The sequence below is a fragment of the Elephantulus edwardii genome, unplaced genomic scaffold, assembly GCF_000299155.1.
Source record: "Elephantulus edwardii isolate Elephantulus edwardi_28Jun2011 unplaced genomic scaffold, EleEdw1.0 scaffold00064, whole genome shotgun sequence".
Taxonomy (NCBI): Eukaryota; Metazoa; Chordata; class Mammalia; order Macroscelidea; family Macroscelididae; genus Elephantulus; species Elephantulus edwardii.
In genome coordinates this window covers 3,075,809-3,084,367 of record NW_006399814.1, presented here as the reverse complement: position 1 = coordinate 3,084,367, position 8,559 = coordinate 3,075,809, and positions in this window count along the sequence as shown.

The following is an 8,559-nucleotide window of genomic DNA, read 5'->3' as shown; positions in this document are numbered from 1 at the left end:
TAATAATATATTGGTTTAAAACGGGTTTTTCCTTCATCTGTTCCAATGCAATGGTCATTATCTATCCACACTTATCCTATTCTCATCCCAACCCTCAATGTCAGACCTGTTTTATAACTGTGGTGCTATGCAGTATTTGTCCTTTTGTAACTGAGATAATTCACTCAGCATTATGTCCTCCAGGGTCCTCCATCTTGTGTAGTGTTTTACGAGTTCATTGTTTTTCAGTGCTGCATAGTATTCCATTGTACGGGAAAAAAATTCCCATAATTTTTCTATCCATTTATTTGTTGATGGGCACTTGAGTTGCATCAATCTTATAATGCCGCAATAAACATGGGTGTGCATATATCAGTTTGGATGGCAAGTCTGATTTCTTTTTAAAAAGCTGTATTGTAATTTTCATGAAAGTTTACAAAAAAGTGCATTGTTTCATTTTCAGTCATTCATTGTTAAACATTTTCCTACCTTGTCCCCCTTCACCTTACCCTACAAAAGTTAACTTTTTAAATCTTTTTTTTTCCTGGCATATTTCCCCTCCCCAGCCTACCCAGCAATGCACCCCTTTTCCATATTGTTGTTATCTGTATAAATCTTAATAATGTATTCATTCATGAGTGCATTATTCACAATAGCACAGAGAAGTAACCCAAATGCCCCAGAACAAACTAATGGATAGAAATATTATGCTGTATTCACACAATAGGATATTATGCAGCACTGAAAAACAATGAACTCATAAAACACTGCGTATAACAGATAAAGGGTTCTAGTTTCTTTAAGGTGTATTCCCAATAGAGGCATTGCTGGGTCAAATGATATTTCTTTTTCCAACTTTTTGAGAAAGTACCAAACTGCTTTCCATAGTGGTTGCACCATTTTACACTCCTACCAGCAGTGAATAAGAGTTCCAATCTCTCCACAACTTAGCCAGTATTTATCATTTGCTGCTCTGTTGAACTTTGGTATTGTTAGAGGACTGAGATGGTATCTCATAGTTGTTTATATTTGCCTCTCTCTGATAACTAGGGAATTTGAACATTTCTTCATGTGCTTGTTTGCCATGGCCTCTTCGAAACCCAGCCTGTACATCTGGAGTTCTCTGCTGATGTACTGTTCCAGCTGTCTCTGGATAATCTTCACCAGAATCTTGCTTGTGTGTGATATGCGTGATCTCGTTCAATAATTTCCACTCTATTGGATCACTGCTTCTTGAAATGAGAATAAGTACAAATCTCTTCCAGTCAGTTGACCAGGTAGGTAGCTGTCCTTGAGATTTCTAGGCATAAACTGGTGAGCACATCCAGGAAAGCATCTGTTTGCAGAAATAGGTCAATGGGTATTCCATCAGTTCCTGGGGTCTTGGTGGTTTTGTGGTTTTTGCTTTTCTTTTTTTTTTTTTTGTTTTTTCCCCAGTTGTTTCAGAAGATTTTGAACTTCCCCCTTCATCACCTTAGGCTTTTGATCATATGTTGTTTTATGAATTTCTTCTGTGTCAGACAGTTCTTTTTGGTATACTGACTCTGTGTATTCCTACCTTCCTCTTTATTTCAGTTTTTTGCTAGTTTATTTATGAAAGATTAATGCATTGTTTTTAAGAACAAATTCCTTCAATTTCCTTCACCCCACCCGTATCAAATTGGATGATTCCATGATTAATTCCGCTGTTTCCCTGCGCATCCGCATCCCCTCAGTTTCCAACCTCTCCTGCCCCTCTTGTATCCTTAAGCTCATTCTACAATAATGGTTTTATACAATATTTATCCTTGTAGGACTGAGTTAGTTCACTCAGCATAATGCTCTCCAGTCCCTCCCAAGTTAGATAATAATTTACAAAGTCATTGCTTCTGTGTGCTGTATAATATTCCATTGTGTGAATGTATCATAATTTCTCAGTCCATTTGTTTGTGGTTGAATATTTGGTCTGTTTCCATGTTCTTGCGATGGTGAATAATGCTGCTATGAACATTGGTGTACAAATCTCCACTTGTGCCTCAGTTCTCATTTTCTCAGGGTCTATCAGGAACCGCATCTCACACCATACACAAAAATCAACTCAAAGTGGATCAGAGACCTGGGAGTAAAGCCCAAAAAACATAATGTTCATAAGAGACAAACTGAGATCAAGCTTAGAAGTGCTAGTCCAAGGTATAAAAAGACTGTCAAATACAACCAGAAATGCACAATCTGAAAAGGATAAAATTGATGCATGGGACCTTCTAAAGATGAAATCCATGTGTGCGTCAAAACCTTTTTCCAATAGGGTGAAAAGAAAACCTACAGACTGGGAACAAATATTTGGTAATACCATCTCAGACAAGAGTCTTATATCAAAAGTTTACAGAATACTCCTGGGCCTCCACAAGAAAAAGACTGGTCACCCAAATGTAAAATAGGCAAAAGACATGGAAAGAATTTTCACAGAGGAATATATTCAAATGACAAACAGACCCCTGAAGAAATGCTCCAAATCATTGGCAATAAAAGAGATGCCAATCAAAACCACAATGAGATACCATCTCATTCCAGTAACAGTAGCAATGTTTAACAGGGCAGCAAGGAATAAATGTTGGCGAGGATGTGGAGAGAAAGGAACTCTTATACCTTGTTGGTTGGATTATAAAATTGCTAACCATTCTGGAAGGCAGTTTGGCACTTTCTCAAAAATCTGAACATGGAAATTCCATATGACCCAGCTTCTGCCTTCTTTTGATGCTTCCTGAGTCATTTAACATTCCTTCTGCCTTCAGCATAGTCTCAGCCAATTACCTTGTGGAAGTTGCAAAGCAGTTGGAAGAAAGATCCTAAGTAACCATCCATCTACTGCAGTTACTCACTGATCTTACGCTTGTGTGATGATGCTGTCTCTGCTTGGTGAGTCAACGAAGCAATGGTTTGTCCAAACCTTGGTCTAGTTGCTGTCCCATCAATTAATCCAATCCCTGGTGTGTCAGATCACAGATGGAGTGCTTATTCTAGGCTGTGAAAGAGAGTGCAGTGAAGGTGCAGGATAGTGAATGTTCACCTCTCTTGCTCATAGGCGCACCATGAATCATAGCTGCCTTGACAGCACCTAACAACAAAAGCCCACACTGACATCAAAAGTAAACAGAGGAAGACACATTTTCCCCCAGTTATTAGACGTATCAGATGAAGGTAATGAAACAGCAACCTTCTAGCCAGAGCTGCCCTATAGAAGCATGTGTGCCACGTAGGAATCCAGAGCTGCTCCACGGAGGCGGGTAGGCAGTCTCCTTTCATGCAACTACCTGGCTCTGAAAACCCACTGGAGGGTCCGCTTTGAGTCAGTTCCAACTTGACATCACCCAACAACAGCAACCACATAGTGGCTGTAGCAGGGAGCTCTGGTGGTTTAGAGGTAAGGAGTTGGGTTTTCATCTCAAGAGCACGTAGTTCGAATCCACCAGCTGGTGTATAGGAAGAAGATGAGCAACCCTCTCCTGTGTGATTAGCTGCCTCTGAAAGCCCACTGGAGGGTCAGCTCTGAGCTGTTTCCTGCTCCACGGTGCCTAACAACAGGCAGGAGTGGCTATCGTGGGGAGTTCACTTGCTCGGTTGGTGGGGAGCTGAGCTCTCAACCCCAAGGCAGTAACTCTCTGGTGGTTGGAATCTCCCAGTGGCTCCAGGAGAAGAAGATGGATAATCTCATCCTGTGCAACTTAGAGCCTCCAAAAACCTCCAGAAACTCAGCTCTGAGTTGGTTCCAACTCAACAGCGAGTGAGCTGAGTGGCTATAGGAAGGAATATGAACAGAAACCAGCTAGCATGATTGGGATCACACCAGAGACCCTAGTACAGAGAGTGAGAGAAAAGGGCAAGATCCAAAATCATAAAAAAGACCAGACTTCCCGGGCGGATAGACACTGGTGGAATCTTTCAGCCAAACCACCACAAAAGACCGTATTCCTCCGCCCGTCTCCACCTTTGCCTTCCCTCTGTGTGTCTCTGCATCTCTTCTCTCTCTTTATGGAAAGGCACCCACCCCACACCAGCAGGACCTCACGTCAGCTAACGTCATCTTCAAATACCCTACTTTGCTACCTGCAAGGCTGGGCTCGCAGGCTCCAGGGGTTAGGACTTCACCTTGGAGACCCGTCTAGACAGTGAGAGGCTGTATCCAGAGCACACCCACGGGCGGCCCAGAAGGATTTCAATGGACCCATGCACATTGGGTCAACAGATTCCTCCCATTCTCACCGTAAATAGCACCTTTGCAGATCTTAGACTAAAAAAAAAAAATTCAAATTAAAATTGGTGTTGGTTCGTCTCTCATCTGAGCAATTAGTCCCGTAGGTTTGATGTGAGGCTGAGGATTGACTTGTTCCATCACAAAGTTTTAGTCCCGCACCATCCACTTTGCCCTTGCAGCAGTAAATTCAATCCTGATGAGGGCACTTGGATTTTTATTTGCAGAAGTGAGTCATGCTGGGGCAGGGTAGGACCTAATGCTGACATTTTGTGGGTGGTTCTCATAAAAGTGAAGACCCGACACAGGAGCGCAGACAGCAGACAGCGTGGTGGTGCCGTCGACCAGCCAGGGGTCAGAACACGACCCCAAGGCTACGGGCCCTGGAGGAGGCGAAGACAGTTTCTCTCTTCCAGCGACACAGAGAGAAAGAGAGTGGCCTCCCGGGCCATCAAAGCTGACACCTAGCTCCAAGAGAGGATAAATGTGTGTTTTTAAAGCTGTCTACTTCATGGAGTTTTGTTATGATAACCCAGGACACTGGGACGGGACATAAATTGAAGGAGAGAGAAACCCTATTCATCTCATTATGAGATGCATTCAGAAATGTAACTTTTTCTGTTTACTAAGCATTTATCAGAACACACACCATTGCCGAGGATGCAATCCAGTGTTGCTGATAATAATTGCAATAATAACTCAGCCCAGAAGGGCTTTTGTTAGCACTGAGGGGCTGACGACACCTGAAAATCTAGCAACTATCAATTTACATGCACGTTTCGGCCCATTTTGATAGAATGACCAATATAAAGCATTAAAGCATGAACTATATTAGGCCATAATTGTGTGGAAGATAAGGAATACTGAGTATACTGTGGACGGTCTCGGATATGTCTCAGAGGCCCTGCAGCCGGAGCTTTCTCAGGAGGGAAGCTTTGTCTCTCATCTTTGAGCCTGGTACACGGGGGGTCAGACTCTGGAGAAAGACACCGGCTTGGTAAAGTTGAGTCCGTGAAAGAGCAGAAGACTGTTCACATGGTGAATTAATGTGGCCACTGCAGCAACAGGGGTCCACAGGCTGGAGCAGGGGAGTGCTGGACCGGGCAGCGCTTGGGACTTACGCACTTGGTCACTATGGTCAGAGTCAACTCAATGGGTCAACAGTACTCCAGTATGACCTGTGGTAACTGGTGATATCTACAAAGGCCCTGTTTCAAACAAAGTCACGTCCAGTGCCACCTGGGCCTTGCATAGCTGGAAGAGAAAAGCTACCTGGGACAGGAACAGGCCCTGGTCCAGTGCTGAGCCCAGGTCCAGGTCTGATGTGGGTAGGCAGAGTGAACACCTCCTGGGACGGAGGATGGACAGACAGCATGGGTGCCTTCCAGGTCCCAGGGTGGCGTGTGTGCTGGGCTGTCCTGAGCCAGGGCCTGACATAGTTTTGGACGTCTTCCTCTACCCATTCCAGTCTCCTGGGGACTCACATTGTGCTGCCCCCATGGAAAGGGGGCCTCCACTCCCCTCTGCCTGCCCCTCCACCTTGGCTCCCAGACCCTGTCTATCTGGGATTCTTAGGCATCTGCTCAAACCTCACTGCCCCAACCCCTGTACCCCATGCTGCTAATTCCTTAATAAAAGAGCGAGTTTATGAAAGCTGACAACATCAGGAGAGATTTTTACACGCAGTGCATTAGGCCTTTCACAGGGAATGGCTAATGACAGGCCGACTCAGCGGAACAGAGATTTCATCTACTATCAGTTTCGGGAAAGTCAATTGCTGGGTTATTTGTGCAGATTAAATTAACTCTATTTGGAGGTCACCTCCTACAGCTAGATCGAGAGAGACAGATACACAATAGCCGACGAGGTATTAATTCCACGGCACAAACAGGGTACGACGCTCACCCCACATGGTCTGAAGGCGGGGGTTTCTGTCAGACTTGATGGGTGTGCTGTAGGAAGGACACATGGGCCAATTAGCAGGAATGGGCACATCGATGTAAGGACATCTCCCGGGCTATTTAAGCACGAGCAGTGGACTTGTGCTGCCCCTTGAGCTGTCAGCTATTTGGGGATATTTGGGGGCGGCCCGAGTGAATGGTCCCGGAGGCGCTGGACCAGGGCAGTGGGTGGCCACCCTCCTTGAGGGTCAGGTGGTAGAGGGCTGCTGCCTCTCCCTGTCTCCCAGACCTGGGCCTGCCTCCAAATCCTCAGGGCAGCTTTGAAAGTGCAATCCGCAAGTGGTCTTCATGGAGGCTGTGGTGGTTCGTTGGTGGGGTTCCGCGGGGGCTGGGGTGGGTTCCTGGAGGCCGTCCTTGGAGATACGGCCACTGAGAGTCACACACAGTGCACGGCCACACGCGGCTGTCACTGTCTGTCAGGGGAGGCTGGTGTGTGATGTGACAACGGGGATTCCTAAGTTGGAGAGGCTCGGGACCATGGCCTGGTGGTGCCCGCTGGGATCCAGCCGGGCCAAGCCTGTGGGGTCTCCCCTGATATGTGCGGGCCTTGCTTGCATCACAATTGGCTGGAGGGTCCCCAGAATGAGGGCAGGGCGGCTCCGTGGTGACTCCTCAACATCCACGTGGGTGAGCAGGGCTCCACTCCTGGCCAGCTGACCTCAGCAGCCACCACGCCGTCGGTCAGTGGAGGCTGGCACGATGCCCCGATGCTCAGGTGTCAGGGGTGCCGCACACTCGGCAGAACAGCCTGGAAATCTTCTGGAGATTAGTCAGCTAAACCCTGGGGCACCTCTGTCTGATCTGCTCAGGGTGGTGACGTGGACGGTGGCACCCACGGCCGTCAAGAGCCACGTGCAGGCCTCCCTGTGAAGCTCGGCTGTGGCAGCTCCACCACTCGCCCCCTGGCTTCTGAGTTTACCTCTGTTTCTGGTTCTCAGGGAAGTGCAGACTGGGACATGCCAGGGTCCACTGTGTGGTGGGCAGCGTTTAACGGTCAGAGGGAACTTTGTTCCTCGGGTCCCCTTTCCCTGCCAAGGGTAGGCTCTGGGGTGATGTGGACAGTGTCAGAGGTGATGACAAGAGAAAGAGGACTCTGCCAGCCCTCGGGGGCCTGGGGGAGCCAGGAGCACGGACAGTGGAGAGAACGGCGTCAGAGGCAGTTGGACTGACACTCTCATGTCCGCATGGACCTCGGTGGGTAGTGTCCTCTGTTTCTTGGGAGACTGGGGGAAGGGGCCCCCCCTACCTCAGGGCCGCTAAGAGGGGAACTGGGACCAAAGTCTTCTTGGTTACTGGGGTAGGTGCTGCTGGCCTGGGGACCTGGGACAGAAACACTGACCGTAGCTGTTCCGGGGACAGCAAGGCCTCATGCTCTGTCACACAGTGTCCGCAGAGAGCCCATCCAGGCGGGGCCTCTGAGGTCTGAGCTCACGTGACACGTGGTCCTATCTACCTCTCTTTCACCATTTCCTCATGGACCCAGAGTTCCCACCTCATAATCCATCCTTCGTATACCTCCACTCTGTCCTGTGCACTCACGCCTTGTCTGCTTATGTTGCTGTCCACTCGTGGTCCTGTCCCTCATAGTCCTGTCCACTCATGGTCCTGTCCCTCATGGTCCTGTCTCTCATGGTCCTGTCCCTCATGGTCCTGTCCCTCATGGTCCCGTCCACTCATGGTCCTGTCTCTCATGGTCCTGTCCACTCATGGTCCTTCCCTCATGGTCCTGTGTCTCATGGTCCTGTCCCTCATGGTCCTGTGTCTCATGGTCCTGTCCCTCATGGTCCTGTCTCTCATGGTCCTGTCCCTCATGGTCCTGTCCGTTCATGCCCTGTCCACTCACAGTCCTGTCCACTTACACTCCTGTCCACTCATTCTCCCGTCCACTCATGGTTCTGTCCACTCACATAGCTGTTCACTCATCATCCCATTCACTCATGGTGCTGTCCACTCATGGTTCTGTCCCTCATGGTCCTGTCCGTTCATGCCCCGTCCACTCACAGTCCTGTCCACTCACAGTCCTGTCCACTCATTCTCCCATCCACTCATGGTTCCATCCACTCACATAGCTGTTCACTCATCGTCTCATTCACTCATGGTCCTGTCCACTCATGGTCCTGTCCCTCATGGTCCCGTCCACTCACAGTCCTGTCCACTCATTCTCCCGTCCACTCATGGTTCCGTCTTCTCATCATCCCATCAGTTCATGACCCTGTCCACTCGCACTCCCGTCCACTCATGGTTCTGTTCACTTATCATCCCGTCCGCTCATAGTCCCGTCCGCTCACAGTCTCATCTTCTCACCATCCTGTCCACTCACAGCTCCACAGCCCGGGGACCTTTGTCCTTTCCTGGAGAAGTGCTCGCCTCTGGCTGCACCCCGGGAACACA